This window comes from Canis lupus, chromosome 35 (genome assembly GCF_003254725.2).
Source record: "Canis lupus dingo isolate Sandy chromosome 35, ASM325472v2, whole genome shotgun sequence".
Classification (NCBI taxonomy): domain Eukaryota; kingdom Metazoa; phylum Chordata; class Mammalia; order Carnivora; family Canidae; genus Canis; species Canis lupus.
Window position 1 is genome coordinate 17,765,856 of NC_064277.1, and position 18,341 is coordinate 17,784,196.

Consider the following 18,341-nt stretch of genomic DNA (forward strand, 5'->3'; position numbering starts at 1 on the left):
AAAATTTAAATTTAGATTTCACTTCTTCTTTCACACTTACATTTAAGTATTTAAGTACTCAATAGCCATATGTGACTAGTGGCTACTATACTGTATGTTCTCATCATCAGAGAATGATCTATTGGCCAGTGCTGTTATAGACAATTCATGACTAGTGTGTTTCCCCAAATTATTTGAAAAGAAAGTGAAAATTAGTGCTGATGTTGGTCAGCAAGGGCATTGCTAGTGACAAAGGAGATGGAGGCAGGATTTGAGCTGAAGAAAATTGGAAGTGAAAGGTTAATTTAGCTACATAGGTTATTCCAGAGTCCCCAAAAGATAGGCCTGAACTAAAAAGGAAATTATGGAAGAAAGCAAAATATTGTCCAGTTGCAAATTGAATTAGTGATACTTTTTCACAATGCCTTCAGTAATACATGTAAGAGCTTAAGTAATTTGACATAAGCTTAAGAAGATTTACTGACAACAGAGAGAAATAATGCTATAGTCAGAATTTAAAAATAAAAGTATGAGCAGAGCACCTGGGTGGCTCCATAGGTTAAGTGGCTGACTCTTGGTTTTGTCTCAGATCATGATCTCAGTGTCCTGAGATCCAGCCCCTTGTTGGGCTCTGTGCTCAGCAGGGAGTCTTCTTGAGATTCTCTCTCTCCCTCTGTCCTTCCCTCTCACTTGCACATTCTCTCTAAAATAAATAAATAAATCTTAAAAAAAAAATTAAAAGTATGAGCAACTGTGCCTCTTAGCAAATGGGCTCTCTTGGCTTTCTTAGAGCTGACATGGTTGAATGAAAACAATGGTTAATTCTAAGACTTATTTATAAAGAGATTCCACTCTATTGGAACCATTTTTAGTGGATTCCTACAAGAGACATAGCTAGAATTGTGAACCTTTGTCCCCTAAATTATTATAAGCCCTATTTCTTGCTCCAACTCTGATATCTTCCCTATTCTGAATCAAAATTAGAGGTGGAAGACTCCATGACTAGATAGTTGTGACCCCAATTCATCTCAGTCATGGGCTGAGATAGAAAGTTCAACCATAACTCAACTCCTGCCAACCAGTAAGTCTCAGACTCTTTTCTACTACCTTTTGCTGGCCCTCCATTTATCATGTTACTAATAAAAACAAAGCAAAAAAAAAAAAAAAAAGGTAGGTCTAGCCAATCAATATCAAGTGTTACATTGGGTCTAGTGGAAGTAGATCCTTTTCTAGTAGATTTTCATACAAATCTCACCTGTCTTAGGAATTGTGATCCCTATTTGAGAAATATTTTTCTAGATTGGTGGTTTAAAATTTTTATTCTTAACTCACCAAAAATGTAGACATTTAAAATTATCTTCAATATGTAGAAACCTGGATTTCAAATGAAACCCAAGAATTTAGCACAATTTCTTCCATAAACTGAACAATAATATTAAGATCAGATGTTTAGGAAAGAAAGTATGAGATGTGTTTCACAGATTTTCATCTAAAACTATTAAAAATATATTTAACTTTTTAACTATATGAAGTTTTAAACATATGCCAAAGTAGAAGAATGAGATACTTATGTACCCACCACCCAGCTTCAACAATGATCCATGTACTTAATCTTGTTTCATCTAGAGCCCTTCCCTTTATAGTCCTACCTCTCACTGTACTCATTTGATGCAAATCTCAGACATATTTCATCAGAATTCATCTTCAAAGGATAAGGACACTTTGTTTTTTAACATCATGAGCTTCTAGTTGTGACTATAGAAAATATAGGAGAGCATATTAACAGATGCCACATGGGTATCATTGGCAAGATTCCGAATGTTGGAAACTCTACTGGATAAACACTCAGTTTTTGTTTGTATTTAAAAGAAAAAAATTGCAAAGGATAAAATAGGATTATGGATAACCTTAAATTGAGAGAGACTAAGACACACTTTGATTCTAACTAACAATTAGGAGATAATTGGGGAAATTTAAACACTACATTGATATTTGATGATAATAAGTGATATTAAAGAATTACTGCTTTCTTTTTTGTTCTTTCCTTTCTCTTTTTGTCTTAAAGCAGCTACGATAATGGTATAGTGATTATGGGAAGAATTTTTTTTAATTGTTTGCCACAAAAAACAAGAGTAAATCTTATCTAACTGGAAACTTTGGTAACTCAGAATGATTCATAACTTAGGAGTTCTGGGTAACTCCCTTCTTGTGGCAATTTTTATTTTTTGAAAAACAAAAAGAGAAAATGTTACAAAAGGGAAGTGAAATAAGATAAGTAAATCCTGAACTCAAAGGTAAACCCACTGACTCCAGATTACTTCTGTTTTCAGGGGCAAAGCGCCATTGTCTTTTTCAGAATTAAATAACAAAGCAAGGAACCATTAGTCTCTAAACTCCTTTTTTTGCTTCCCTTCCCTTCCCTTGGTTTTGCCTTGCCTTGCCATGCCTTGCCTTGCCTTACCTTTCCTTTTACAAACATATCTATCAAACAATCCTGGGTTCAGCAGAACTTCTCAGCTTTTGCAATTTTTGCCTTGTTAAAAGTACAGGGACCCATTATTTTATGAATCCAGTTCATATGCTCTCCTCTGTCCCACGTGGGTGATGTAGGCCATTGGAAAAGGCACAGAGAAGACTCCTTAGACTTTCCCCCCAGCTTTTCACACCATGCCATATATTTAAATAACAGGCTGAGATGGGAAGTGATGAGTCTCTCAAGGAAATAAATACGGCACACTCATTAGAAGACTCATTAAGAATAAAGTGCAGGAAGGGGGCTCTGAGAAACAGACTCTTATTCTGGTATTTATTAGGACAAAGCACTCTTTTTAATGGGGCACCTGAAATGCTCTCTGCTGCAATCATTATTAGGCATTAGTGCTGTTACTAACTTCTTGGGATCAGCTTTGCCCTTCTCTCTGCCTTGGTAAACAGTTGACAACAATGCCCTTGTGTTCCAGGCTCCTGTGGAGAATTTGTTCTCACTTTCCCTGTCTTTGCTCAGGAGTTCTGAGCTTCTACTCTGTGAGGGCATTTAAAAATTGGACCTCTCTTCCAAGTGTGAATTGAAGGATGTAAGCACATTTTATTGCTCATCTCCTCTCCTGGATGCTTCTTCCCTTCCTCCACATCATGTACATCTCCCCTACTCTCCATTACTCCTTTTCCTTTGGGCAAAGGTTGCCAAACTTTTTCTTTAAAGGGTCAGACAGTACAGATAGTAAATATTTTAGACTTTGTGGTCCATGGGATCTCCCTCAAGACTCTGCTGTTTTAGTGCAAAAGCAGCCATATACTATACGTAAATGAATGGGTGTGGCTGTGTTCCAAGAAAACTTTATTTATAAAAACAAGCGGTGTGCCACATTTGCTCCACAGGCTGCAGTTTGCTGACCCTGGTTCTGAGATCTAAAAAAGAAGTTCCCATTGCACTTATAAGATGAAACTAGGCATGTGGTAATCCCAAACAGTTTTAACTTCGTTTATTCAATAACTCATCAACTTTCAACACCTATTAAAATTTTAATACCCATTATGTGCCAGACTCTGTGCTGGGTACAGAATATCAAAGCATCAAAACAAACAAAAAACCCCAAGTAACTCACAGTCTTGTGAATAGTCTAGCAGAAGGGCGAACAACTACACTGTGATATATTTGATGTTATAATGGACGCATAGGCATTTGAGATCACAAGGTAAGGGAATTTAAAAGCATCTCTTGAGCATTTGAGTGTCACCGCAGGCCTTCCAGAAAGGAGACCATGGGAGGGGAAGAAAGAATGATTAGAAGAAAAGGGGGCTTGGGGAGGTGGGAAAGTCTGGAGCTTCTGAGTATGATCGGAGGGCTTCTGAAGGATCCCTTTGTCCTGAAACACCATCCTCATCTACCTTCTGTAGGATCTAAAATTATACAAATGGAGATTTTATTCCTTTAGGTTGGATATTACCATCTCTGGGTAAGGCATTTTAAAATGCAAACAGTCCCAGGAAGAATGACACACTATGTCAATCATAACCTGGTTGGAAAGAGGATATAAATCTGATAGGGACTCAGGAGAACAGAGACCCCTGAAACGGACAGCAGGAGGAGGCTTTTCAGATAAGGGAAGGACTATAGAACTGGGATGTAGAGCGTAAAGGACAAAGATGAACTTGCCTACTTCTCAATATCGCCCAGGGCAGCGTGAAACGTAATAAGGTGGATGAGGACAGGGCATAAAATAGCAACTGATTCATAAACATGGGGAGGAGAAGTGTGTCTTTTTCAGACTCAATGGAATTTTTACTGCCTAATGTTTCCAGAGCCAATTTGTAAAGCTGTCTGGGAGTGTTCAGTGTGTGCAAGGCAGACACAGAAAGGGGAGGGGGACAATTAGGAGGCTAAAGATGCTTCAGACCCAGGATGGGCTGCAAGTGACAACAGAATGAGCCCCATCCCCCCCTTACTTCTGGCAGCTCTTATTCTTCTCCCAGCAAGCCCCTGCTTGCTGCTTTGTCTTTTGAATGCAAAAGGAAAGTGCCTGGGTGAATAAACAAGAGCTTTCTTTCTCAAGGAGATACAGTGCCCAGTCTCTTTGGGCTTGCTGTGTGTTCCTGTGTGATGCCCATTGATTGGGAGCTGGTGAGAGATCGGAGGGCATGGTGTGTGGGTGATGACAAAGCAGCCACTCTGGGACCACAGAATGGAACTCCTCAGGAGTCGTCCTACTTCTGGTATGGTCGTGTGAACTGCAGAAAGACACTTCTGAAGCCAATTCCTGCCTGGATAAAGGCAAAAAATGAACAAACAAAGAAAAACCCCCAACACACACACACACACACACACACACACACACACACACACCAGAAAACTTTCAAGGATTTCTTGATTGACTCATGCATGAAATATTAACTATTCATTCGTGCGTTCAGCATTTATTGCAGACCTACTTTGCGTGAAGGTTCTGATCAGGTGCCCGGGAGATTCAAAGGCACATGCATGAATGATTAGAACACAAGAGAGGTACGTGGGGGGGAGAGAGAAGTTATTATCTGAATATAAAGGAAGGAAATAGAATGTCTTCCATTCCTCAGCTGTGGAAGCAACCCGAGACTGTAAAGTTTTGAAAGAGTTTATATAATAATCCAGTGTGTCCATCAGGTGACATGGGGGACATCATACAGGGAACAGTGTGAACAAGCCCTGATTGGAACTTGGAATGTAAGGTACTAAAGGACCGTGAAACCACAGCCTGCTACATAATTTGCCTGGCCAGGTACAAAATGAAAAGGTAGGACTTCTTGTTCAAAAATCAGGAAAAAGCGTGCCCTTACTTCATACTAAATACTAAAAATGTGGACATGTTTCTTTCTTCCATGTTCTCTTTCTTGTCCTGTCTTTGTTTCAATGTCCTGTTCCTGGGGTCCAGGGATACCAGCTGGGTGACTATACTCCTCACAGACACCTAGGGTCCTGTCCCATGGCTCAGCATGTGAACACATGGCCCCTGCCGGGTACCTGGTTGTACCAGCCACCTGACTGATGCATGCTGCTCCAGCTGGGTCCCATAGGCCAGCCGCCCTGTGCATGTGCAATCTCAAAGGATTGCAGCTGCTGTGCTGGAACATACTCAGTACCTGGATGGAGTTAAATGAGAAGTTGGGTGAGGGCCAGGAGGAAAAATCTGGGTGGGACCCTGGGTGTCAGGAAATGGGAGTGGCAGTGGCCACTGGTCAGAAACAGGAAAGCAAGACAAGTTGGCACCAAGAGGCAGGAGAGTAGGTAGGTGGCAGGGAATCTTTTTCCTGGAGGCAGCATAAGGAGGGACTATCTATGAGGGGAGGCTTCAAGCTGTGGGACATGTTTTAGTGTCCTACTGGGCTTCAGTTACAAAACACAGATTCAAAATTAACATTATCAAGAGTTTCAAGATGATGACTGCAGAGCATTACACACCAAGTGTGATCCTTCCTAGTGCGGGGGTCTCTGTATGACTGCCCTGGTGTCTCCCTACTGACTTGTTGAAACCTACTCCATTGTACTGTGTCCAGCCTGGCAAAGAGAGGAGTTGAAGAGGGTGGTGTTTGCAAGGAACCTAGAAAGAAAGGCAGTTAGAAAATAAACATGGGCAGTGTTTCCCAGCACTGATCAGAGGACAGTGAGGTTGATATTTAGGACACTAAAGGGATGGGATCAGTCATGGGCAAGTGTTTTTCTTTCTCCTTCACCAAGACCTGGGTGAGGTGGTCCTCCCTCAGATTACACACACGTTTTAGAAGAAATTGCTAATTGTTTTAAATATCCATTCTCTTTTTCCCGTATATTTACAGTATTTTTTGCTGCCACAGATGGTCATCTAGAATAAAGGTGACATTTTCTCAGCTCCTGTGCATGCAACCCCATGGGACCATGTGACTAAGTGGTGGTCATTGGGAGGTGAATGAGAATGTTCATATAGCAGCTTCCAGGCACATTCCTTAAAGCAGAGCCATGCATGCTGTTCATGTCCTCTGTTCTCCTTCCCATCTTCCTGTATGTGGCCTGGGCTATGGGTGGACCAACAACTTCTTAGACCAGTAAAACACAGACCACCCAGGATAGTGGGGGGATGTGTTGAAAGAGCTGGAGTCCCAGGACTTCATGGGGCAGAGCTTCTGGCCAGAACTTGAACTACCTATCCTGTGACAGTATACATTTTAAGTGGGAGAGAAAATAAATTATCTTGTGTAGCCTTCATATTAGGTTTCTTTTTTAAAAATATTTTATTTATTCATGAGAGACGAGAGAGAGAGAGAGGCAGAGACACAGGCAGAGGGAGAAGAAGGCTCTATACAGGGAGCCCGACATGGGACTCAATCCCAGGTCTCCAGGATCACACCCTGGGCTGAAGGCAGCGCTAAACCACTAAGCCACCCAGACTGCCCCATATTAGGTTTCTTATAGCTGAACCTAATCCCAACCGATGTGCCAAGCAAATTCACCTGGCTTTGCACAAGCTCTGGAGAAAGTACACCTATTATAAGTTAACGAGTAGCACTGGAGTTTACATGTGATATATCTTATATGAATTTTGCCAGCCTGAGTTAGCATTTCTAGGTCAATCAACTCGGATAAAATGTCATTTCTAGGTCTGAAAAGCAGAGGCCTATATCATGGATCTTTGTCAAACTCCACAGCAATGTCTTCATCCCACCAAACAGAGTTATGTGGTCAGCTAGCACTTTGGTTTTCTGGCATATATGGGTACATGCAGATACAATAGACATAATATAGCCCCAGTGCTCTGAAAATGCAGGAAAGGGAGACACCATTGCAGCTGGTTCTTTTGAGATAAGCAGAATTAAGGGAAACAGAATATAGAGAAACATGTAGAACTGCTATATGATGAGCAAAGTTAGGTTTTATCGGACAAATATTCATTGAATACCTACTATGTATCATGCTTTGTGCTAGAAGCTTGGGGAATATCAATGAGCAAAACAAAGATCTTTGACCCCATGGAGGTCAGAGGCTGGTGGGAGAGACAGTCAGTAGAGATAAAATGTGATGCATAATTAGCAAACATAATATAAAGGAGATAAGGACTGTTTTTTTAATTTTTTAAGATTTTATTTATTTATTTTTGAGAAGATATAGAGAAAGAGGCAAAGACATAAGCAGAGGGAGAAGCAGGCTCCTTAAAGGGAGTCCGAGGCAGAACTCGATCCCAGGACTCCAGGATCATTCTCTGAGCCAAAGGCAGATGCTCAATCACTGAGCCACCCAGGCATCCAGGACTATGTTGGAAAGAAAGAAAGAAGAAGAAAGAAAGAAAGAGAGAAAGAAAGAAAGAAAGAAAGAAAGAAAGAAAGAAAGAAAGAAAGGAAGGAAGGAAGGAAGGAAGGAAGGAAGGAAGGAAGGAAGGAAGGAAGGGAAAGAAAGAAAGAAAGAAAGAAAGAAAGAAAGAAAGAAAGAAAGAAAGAAAGAAAGAAAGAAAAGAGAAAAGAAAAGAAAGAAAAGAAAAGAAAAGAAAGAAAAGAAAAGAAAAGAAAAAGGAATAAAGGAAAGAAAGAAAATAGAGTAGGAGGAAGTAGAGTAGGTGAGGACCCAGAGTCTCTCTTCTGGCCAGTGCAAACACACCCCCAGCTGGCTGCGCCCTTCTCAAGAGCCCCATCTGGCAGCCAGTGCAGCTGCCTTGCACTGATACACCTAGGAGCAGGTGAGAAGGCTGGGATCTAGAGCACAATGCAGGGAGCATAGGTAGGAGAACAGAGTCCATCTATCATAACTGGCAGGAACATACAATATGAAGATAGGCATGCTGGTTAGGTCCAGCAGTTCCAGTTGCTTCACTGATCTCTAACGAAGGAGGGGCAACATCACCCTCCTAGAGAGGGAAGAGAGGATGATATATGGGAGACTGAGAATGAGGAAGTGGTCTGAAGTAGTCCAGTTAGAGGGTGACCAAGTGAATGGATCAGGCCATATTCTGTGCTAGCGTGGTTGCATGGATGCTCACCTGAGGTTCATGATCATGAATTCACATCAGGATGGTGGATGTGGTCCACCACAGGACGTCAGCATGCCTGGGCAGAGGGTACCATTTCTCAACGTGAGTGTGATGCAGTGAGCGTGGATGAGGGCATGCAGGGTGTGTGCAAGGAACTGATGATGAGATGTGGCTAAGGAATTTAAATGGAATAAGGAAGTAAGTGAAGATAGCAAGAGGGGAGTGGGTGAAGGGGATGGGAAAATCAGATAATAAAAAGGGGTGACTAGCAAGACTAAGGATGAGACAGTGAAGAGGTCAATGGTTGCCAAGGATCTGGGTTGAGGGAGGAAGGGATGAATACAGGGGATTGAAACTCTTCACTTTGATATAGCAATGGTGGATACATGACACTATATATTTGTTAAAACCCTAGAATGTGCATCCCCCAAAGTGAACTCTAATGAAACTATGGATTTTGGTTAATAATAATGCCTTAATATTGGTTCATCAATTACAACAGACCACAATTATGCGAGGTATTAATAACAGCAAAACTTGGGTGGTGGGATGGGCTGTGTGTAAGTGGCTGTATAGGAACTCTGCAATTTTTACTCCATTTTCTTCTCTAAATCTATAGTGCTTTAAGAAAAAAGCTACTAATCTCTCCTCTCCTATGCTCCTCTGTTTTGTTTCTTAAAATCCACATATGAATGAGATCATATGATAATTGTCTTTCTCTGATTGACTTATTTTGCTTAGCATAATATCTTCTAGTTCCGTCCACGTCATTGTAAATGGCAAGATTTCATTTTTTTTTTTTTGATGGCTAAGTAGAGGAAAAAATAAAACGAGACAAAAATCAGAGAGGGAGACAAACTATAAGAGACTCTTAATCATAGGAAATAAACAGGGTTGCTGGAGGGGAGGAGAGTGGGGGACGGGATAACTGGGTGATGTGCATTAAGGAGGGCACGTGATGGAATGAACACTAGATATTATGACTGATGAATCACTGACCTCTACCTCTACCTCTGAAACCAATGATATATGTTAATTAACTGAATTTAAATAAAATAGAAAAATGTAAAAAATGAAAGGATAAAAAAACTATTAATTTTTTAAATGTTAAGACTTAACATAATTCTCCATGAGACTAGTTTTTTTTTTTTAAGCAATTTTCTTCATCTCCTGAAGAAAGAAAACAGTGCTAGGCTTCTATTTAGATAATCAGTATTAGTTAAATACAATTATGTTAAATCCAAAGTCACTTCCTCTAGATCAAAAAATGAAGAGTCATAAAGTAGACAATACATAAGTTAAAAAAGAAGCATTTTTTAAAAATTTACTTTTGGGGTTACAAAGGTCACACAATTTATTGGTACCCAAATTGGAAAAACAATATAATTTTATTCAGGAATAGCAAGGGAGGCAATGATCTTGAAAGAGGAAGCTATGCTTATGCTAGAGGAGAAGCACTTTGACACCTTCCCCACCACCCCTCTCTTGTGAGACCAGGAGAAGGAGGTAGGAGAATGGTGAGCCCATCTATTACAACTGTTAGGAACGTAAAGTATGAAGATATGCACACTGGTTAGGAGCAGCAGTTCTAATTGCTCTATCCATAAGATAGAGACATGGATCATAATAATTTTTCTTACATTTAGAAGGTCTACCAGAGTCATGTGATTATCGAACTCCACAGTTCCTTGGTGAGTAGCATACATAGCAGTTTTGACGAACACTATATGTGCTTTTTCCCTTTTTTGAGAAATTAAAGGTGAGCTTGTTTTACATGTACAGTGAGGCTGGTTTAAACATCTTGCATAACAAGGGCTCTCAGTGCTACATTCTGTGAAACTCTTACCTCACTTTAAATGAAAAAGCCAAGGTACGGTCATAGTAGCAAATGGACTAACATAAATAGACTACAAATTAGGCGCTTGGGTGGCTTGTCCTTAAGCATCTGACTGGTGATTTCAGTGCAGGTCATAATCTCAGGGTCATAAAATGGAGCCCTGAGTCAGGCTCCAGGCTCAGTGGGGAGTCGGCTTGAGATTTTCTCTCTCCCTCTCCCTCTGCATGTGCTCTCTATAATAGATAAATAAATAAACAAACAAACAAATAAATAAATAAAATCTTTAAAAATAAATGGATAAATAGACTTTAAATGGACTTTATATAGGAAACAATTGCAAACGTGGTCCTTAAGTGGCCAAAGTACATTAAAAGTATATTGAATGAAGTTACTCTAACTGATTAGTTTTAGGTATAATTAACTTGTTCTTTCATAAAACTGTTAGAAAATATTTTCTCGAGCATTTGGCCATTGATTAAGAAATCATTGTATTTCAAAAATTAAATGGAGGAGATGATAAATAAATTAATAGTGACATTAGATGCATATTAAGTTATCTCTGCTGTCCACACATGCAGGCACATTAGCACAGACTCATCATTCAATTAATTGCCTTTTGCTACAGTGAACCTCTAATCTCGGAAATGCAACGATCATACACATAGAAAACCAGATAAGCGATTTGGGTCATATTTTAGAAATAAGAAATCAGGTTTTCACTACCAATGCATATGGGATCTCTCTTTGAGTGACCAGTAGATTGTTTTTTTATTAAATACTTTCAACTCTTGCCATGTATTCATGTATTCTGAAGGAACACAGCAATGAGGTAAAAAAAAAAAAAATTTACCAGAGAGAATTTTATTCCTTGTTTGTTTCTTTTAGATTAAAAATCCATTGGGATGAAGGAAGAGACAAAAGATCACCAATTCAGTCTTGCTAAGATTGGGTCTAGGTTTCTTACATGCTTTAGAATGGGAATTTGTCCAATTTCCTTTGTGATGTGGTATTTCAGGACATAGCCCAAAGTCTATTAATCCTTATGTATGTCTCATCTCAGTTCCCCCTGCTATTTAGCTCATCTATTCTTTTCTGATTATTAGAGGTAGAGGGTAGGCTTGCACCAATCTCTAAGTGAGAATCTTGATGTATTTGAAGATTTGTTATTAATTCCCTATTCACTTTTCTTCTTCTGGTCCAATAACTCTTACTTTTTACTGTTGGTTTTGAAAATTTTAATCGTTTTCATGGCTTGCTTTATGTTGGCTGTCTGGCTTCTGTGTCTTTATTGTGACATTTAAAATTAGACTTGAGTTTAGTGGAATGCTAAAAATCTAGTTTCAATGTACTTTAGATATTTTTAAACAACAGAACAACACTGGTTAGGGTAGATATCATTCTAATGGCTTCCAAACCCCCGCTTTGCTGTGGTGCTATTTTTTTCAATCATTGACAATTCCTCATATTTCATTTTTTGTCTTCTATTTTTATGTGTATTTATTCCAAAATTACTAAAAGACACTCAGAACCATTGCTTTTGGAAAATCACATATAATGCAAACAGCTCTAGAATTGTGAAATTTAGTGGACAAGCTCCTTCTTTCAACGTTATATCTTTGCAGAAAATATGAAAGCGAGTCCCAAAACTTTATTTGTAATGGCATCTTTACAGCATGTTGGAAGCAATTATAGAAATGCAGATGCATCTTTTTTGTCACATTCATTCAGTCAACAAATAATAATATTTTTTAAGCAGCAATGCCTTGTTTTTATCAACAAATAATTATTAAGTGCATCTTATGTATCAAGCAGAGATCAAGACAGACACTGTCCCTTTATCAGATGGCTTTCTCAGAAGTGTACTGGAAAATCTTCCTACAATTTTGGTCATATTCCAGATTTAAAAGATCACAATGTAAAGAGAAGCTTGGTGACTCTTTTGGTAAGGGGAAGACTCCCCTTTTAAAGTGATGTGTATGAACTAGTTTTTATAAAATTAATCTTGTTTCCAGCTAGACAGAGAGCACAGGGTGTCAGGACACAGTGTCTTAGATTTTCATTTACAGGTTCTAGAGGTCTTTCAGGCACAGAATTGCTGTTGATCACACACTATAACTTGGAGGACAGTAGACTTTAGTGTCATGTGTATAAATCTAGTGGAAGCTGTGGGTCTCATTGCAGAAAAAAAAACAAACACAAAAAACGCAAAAAAAAATGCACAGAACGTAAAGACTGCTAACTCTGGGAAACGAACTAGGGGTGGTAGAAGGGGAGGAGGGCAGGGGGTGGGAGTGAATGGGTGACGGGCACTGGGTGTTATTCTGTATGTTAGTAAATTGAACACCAATAAAAAAAAAATAAAAAAATAAAAAAAAAACAAAAAAAAAACAAAGACACAGTTAACCAAAAAAAAAAAAAAAACAAAAAAAAAATGCACTTAGGATCTCAGAAGCACCTGTACTCCCTAAAACCCATTTATGGACTCTAGGGTAAAGATTACTGACAACTCAAAGTCTTTATACTTAATCCATGTTCCCATGATGCCAATGGAAGGTTGGGGGCTGCTAATAGTTCAAAATAAGGCTTCAAGGGCGAGTATGGGATTTCTGTAATAAGGGGAGATAAATAACCTCACAGAAATAAAGGAAATCCATTTTATCTTCCTTCACCCATTAAATGGTAAGATGGGAGAATGAATGAGGACCAGAATGGGGCCCAGGAGAATGTGTCACACAGCTGGATATTCCATCTTGTTTCTAATCAAAGTTTGGAGCTAGAGGGACTTTGAGGTTAATATATTAATTCTAACTGGGCATCAGGTCTTCCATTCATTCATCAGATATTCACTGAGTGGCTACAAGGTGCCAACGCTTGGGAATACCTAGTATCTGGTCTCATAGAGCTCATGTATCCACACTTGTAACTCACTGGGGTAGTGGCGGAAGAAAGCTGCTTAGAAGCACCATTGGGCCTGATCTTGGACAGCTGTGGCATGACCAGCAGAAATACTCAATAAGTATTGGCTGGTTGATTAGTCTATTACTTCCCCTGGCGAGTTAGTTTTGTTGCAGAATCAGAGAACAGCTGGGGTTAATAAAAGAAAAGTTTAGTTTTGAGAGGGGCACAAAGCTACATATACTAATTATAATAAAATATTAAAAATCTACTTAGGGTAACATAGTTATGAACATGAAGTGCATACTAATGTGAGATTCATTTTGATGTAAAGCGTTTTCAAAATCAGCTATCTATCCTCAGAGTGGCCAAAATAGCAGTCCAGAGACGGACAAGGAGCATTTCAAATTCAGCAGTATGCTCTCTTATTGGCCCAGGGATGGCAATAACACAAGGAGCAGCTGGTAAGAATCTGAGTCTATTCTGACTAGATCATGCTGCCTGAGAGTCTAATTTTGCTTTAAAAATGGTCTAATTTTGCTCACAGTGGAAAAAGTGGTATATTCCTTTAGTGTCAACAGACCAGATTGCATCTCCAGTTTGTTTGATGGGGGAACTTGGTTCGGTTCCCAGATATGGCTCTCCTTCATGGATCATTGAATTACGCTAAGTGTTTTGAACAAAGTCAATTTCAATACATGCTGCTTTCTACCCAAACCTTGGAATTTCTCTTCATACCAAAGTTCCAAGAGCTCGTGTTTGTAGGAAGAGAATATCCTGCCAGTACAAGTCACTTCAGCTTTAGTTGTCAGCTTCTTCAGCCTGAATAGGTAAACCCGAAGTACCCTTCAGGATTTAACAGTTGAGTATTTTTATGGGGAGTCGTAGATGCTTCAATATTCTGAAATTTATGCAAAAGTATGTGTGCAATTGATGTACAAACCAGGGCTTAAAAATATTAGGCTCTTTCTGTCCAAAAATATCCCCAATTTGGGTATTTTGTGTTTTTCGCTTTCAATGAAGGGACTTCTGATATTTTCTTGTTTATGTTCCTTTTTTTCTTCAGGAAAAAGCAATATGCGAAAGAGCTTATTACTTCATCAGTATTTTTTTTTCTTTGACGGTATTTCCAACGGAGGGCCCATTACCTATTTCTAATTCACTTAGTTTCAAACTCTCTGGTCCTAAGTAATGAGCCATGAAGGAGACGGGGTTGGAGAGTGACTTGGGGAAGGATTTGCAGCCTCATGGGGAGGTGGGCGGGGCTGGGTCCCTCTCTGAATAAGAAGCCCTTTCCTCCCAGCATGTGTTCCCTCACACAACTGCCTGTAGCAATGACAAATCCAGGAACTTTGCTCCAAGCAGACCGTTTTCCACTGAAAACCCAAGTTTCCTAAAAATGAACCCGGAAAACTTTGCAGATGATATATCTGTCCCTGTAATACATAGCCTGGGAGTGTGAGGCTGCAGGAGGAGGATGGGGAGGATTGATGAGCAGCTCTATTTATGTTCTACTGATGGGCTAATCTCACACACACCTGGATGTGATCTGAGTTCTTGCCCACACAAAGGGATCTTGGCGTTGGCTCTGGTGCTAACAAGTACAAACTGAGCTCAGACTTCAGTCTAGCTGGAATGTGCAGGTGTCCTACCTGGATTCTCATGGAGAACCAGCTGGGATCTCCCCAAGTTGGCAACCAGTCTTATGTGGGTGGGATGGGGAGTATGGTAGGAAAGGGATGATAATTTGGAAAGGGAGCCCCATGGGAGAATTTTAAGGAACAGAGCATTCCACTTTTCTTTTCCTATTTTTTTCCTTATATCCCATCTGGTCTCCAGATTTTTGGTCCTTTCACTCTTCTCTTTAATTTTTAAGAGTCCATGAAATTGTGGCACTTAACTTTATTGTGTAATGAATGAAGGTTTTCAAAGAATGAGCTATTTGCTTCACTTGGTGTCATCCAAAATGGGTGGTTTCTTCTATGTAATACCTGGAGGTAGGATTTTGCTCAATCCTGTTTCTGAAATCCATTGTATATTTTTAGGCTTCTTTTTGGAATTTCTAGTTGGACAGGACACACACAGGGGGAGAAAGCCTGCAAACCAGCCTTAATGCTGGTGGAAAGGCTTTGGCATGTGATAAAAAGCCTACCTCATCGTGCTCACTTTGCTGTGCTGGCTGTTCTCTGATGACTTCTTTGGATTGAATAAAGCCAGCTACAGAAGTGGGTGAAGCTATCCCTCACACTGACATTTAATTTACCTAGGAGTACAATAATCTGAGAAAGCATCAAATACTTGAAAATTTTGCTTCAGTGAGCAGAAGCTAAGTGTTTATACCATATTGAAAAGTGATAGTTTTCTTCAGAATTTAAAGTATAAAAACAGGGGCGGGCTGTGACAGGTTCATGGTTTTAAAGCAAAAGGAAAGAACAAAACTTTTGTTCGGCATATTCACAATTCTGACGTTGGAGAAAACTCTGGAATTTTGCTCACCATGATATTATTTTATCAGCTATAGTTTGATAGAATGAGGTCAGTGGGGCCTAGGAAAAGGATGTGGTTGTAAAGCCTTAAAAAGGAAGGATATTTTTAAGTGTGTTACAGAGAAGGAAGCAGCTGGACTTAATAACTAACACTATGTGGGAGGTGAAAGTATGTTGAATCTTGTACAGAAGTTTGATGATCAGAGAAAGGGCAGGCAATGTTGCTGTCCAAGTCAAAATAACCCTCTATAATTAGCTCCACCTGTGCTAAAAAATTATGCTCATATACTCTTCCCAATTTATTGAAATTTATGACCATGCAATATGTTATGTGAGTAATAGTCACTACTGAACCAATATGCAGTTCTCTACTGACAAAACTGGGGTTTATATTTTATTCATGTTTGTGCTCTCAGTAACTAACATGATGCCTGACATCTAGATGATGTTCAAATGCTGAACACATGGAGAAAATGGCAAATCTGTGGCCTGCTTAAATTCTGATTTTCCTTTAAAACATATCTGGCTAGGCTCAATTATTTGTTTGCTTTAATGAGTTGGATGATTAATTTTGTTTATCGAAATCTGGCACTGTATGTCATATTTCTTTGCAATGCATCAATAGCCAGGCATTTAGAAATTAATATCTGTTTCAGATTAGCTTACAAGGTAGTCATGATGAGAACTGGAATGTTTTGGTGAAATGACCAGATATTCAGTATGCCAAAGCAGGGACCGCAGCCAATCCTACCTCTCCTTACCTTTTGTTTCTTGACCACATGATAATTTAGGATCATGTTGCCGGATGATATGAGCAGGCGTTTCAGCCACCACTCCACTGCATATGCCTTCCTCTCCTATTGAAAGCCTTTCCGTATTTCCTGGATTTCTGGAAGTGGCATATACTAGACCATCTCATATGCCATTCCCATCTCTTCCGAAGGTAAGTAACTACATGTCTTGCAACAGCTTGGAATATCTCTAAAGGAGCCCAAATCTATGTAACATACAAATAGACTGGCTGCATAACTATCCTCCAAATCAGGAATGTTAGCCTCTCTGTGTGTGAGTTGTACAATTCAGTAGCCATGACTTCCCGTCTCTTAGATAACTCAAATTCTGGCTAAGAAATTAATCTACTTAAGATGTGAGGCATCTAATGTAAAGAATCCTAGAACTGGGCTAGACATATGGTTTCAAGGGATTGTTAGCCCTAATCTACTAAAACAGTGTGACAAAGAGGTTAAGATCGAGGTCTTTGGAATCAGACAAACCAGGGTTGATCTTCAACCCTGTCACTACATAGCTGTTGGATCTTGGACAAGTTACTTAAGCTCTTTACATTTCAGTTTGCTCGTGTGTAAAGAGAGAATAATATCAATTTACTAACATCGTTGTAAGGATTAAATGAGGTAATGCTTATGAAGCACTTAGCAGAGCATATGGAATATAGTCATCAATAAAAATTATACAACATCATCATCACTATCACTGTTTTACCAGGACATGAACCTATGAGAATTCCTAATAGCACCCTGGTAGCCTGACTCTGAATTTACAAAGTGAAAGCGTTTCTTGGAGATGGAAAAGCATAAGGGCTGCCTGGGATGGAAGGGTTATCTTGGGTTTCCTACAGTTGCCATCACAAACACCAAAAGAAGCCACTTGCTGAGCAGAACTTTCCATTGTGGGGGAAGGGCACCTAATGGCTACTCTACTATGGTTATTTTCCTAGGGCATGGAGTCTGCAATTTACAGAATCATGCACATGAACCACTCCAACAGCAAAGAAGCCCCATGTGGGCATCATCTATAAATTGAACCAAAGAAGTAACCATGTAATCAGTTTGTGAAATGACCAACCCATTTCAAGAACTAAAATAAAATTTATTCATAAGCATAACTTAAGCCTATCAACTATTTACTGTGTCCAGATCAATTTGCAGCTACAGAATCTGTGGACAATAATAATTTCTGGAAGAACAGAGAGAAGAAAAAAACAAAACAAAGCAAAAAACCTTGAGAAGGCCTTATATAAATAAGAAAACCTTAAAAATGAGAATGTTCTGAAAGTGTTTTAGTCAATGTCTTTATGCAAACTGCACTAATTAATCTCATACAAACATGGATATTTTTGTAAAGCATAAGCCCAAGTGCCATTTTATGACCATGTAATTTACAAGTCCTCAAATTACATTAAAATCACCACACACAGTGTTTACAGTTTAATTACATGGTTATTTACCATTCCCAATCAAGTGTTATTCATTCAGTACCTCTTTGCCTGATCTTACCTAAAAAAGAAAACACTTTTATGCTGAATTTGAGTGGTAAACATTCAAACATGCCAATACTTAAAGGCAACAAAGATGTAATTTGGAGTAAACAAACTCCATTGACAGATTTCAGAGAACTTCTGGGGGGAAAGAGAATGGAAAGAGATCAACATTTTACTAAAATAGTATTTCTCTGGTTGTTTGAGTTCTACCGAAAAAGAAAAGAAACCAATCACTATTCGCTGCCCATTCTTTATGTAAAAAAGCCAACTGGGTCTATTATCCCTATTTTGCATTATAAGGAAGGATATAGTTCTTCAGTCAAGAAGTGTTTCTTGAGTACCATATGTGTTCTGGATCCTGTGATAAGTATGAAAAATAAGGCATGGCCCCTGGATGA

General features: G+C 39.2%; 1 long non-coding RNA gene across 1 annotated transcript in view; it reads left to right on the forward strand.

Annotated features, from left to right (window-relative positions):
* Positions 1 to 17,554, forward strand: part of LOC112659784 (uncharacterized) — an 84,079-nt gene extending 66,525 nt beyond the window's left edge. Inside the window, exons 2-3 of the long non-coding RNA XR_003136502.3 lie at positions 16,457 to 16,608; positions 17,401 to 17,554. This is a non-coding gene — a long non-coding RNA (uncharacterized LOC112659784). The remainder of the gene's footprint in view (positions 1 to 16,456; positions 16,609 to 17,400) is intronic.
* Positions 17,555 to 18,341: the final 787 nt, after the last annotated feature.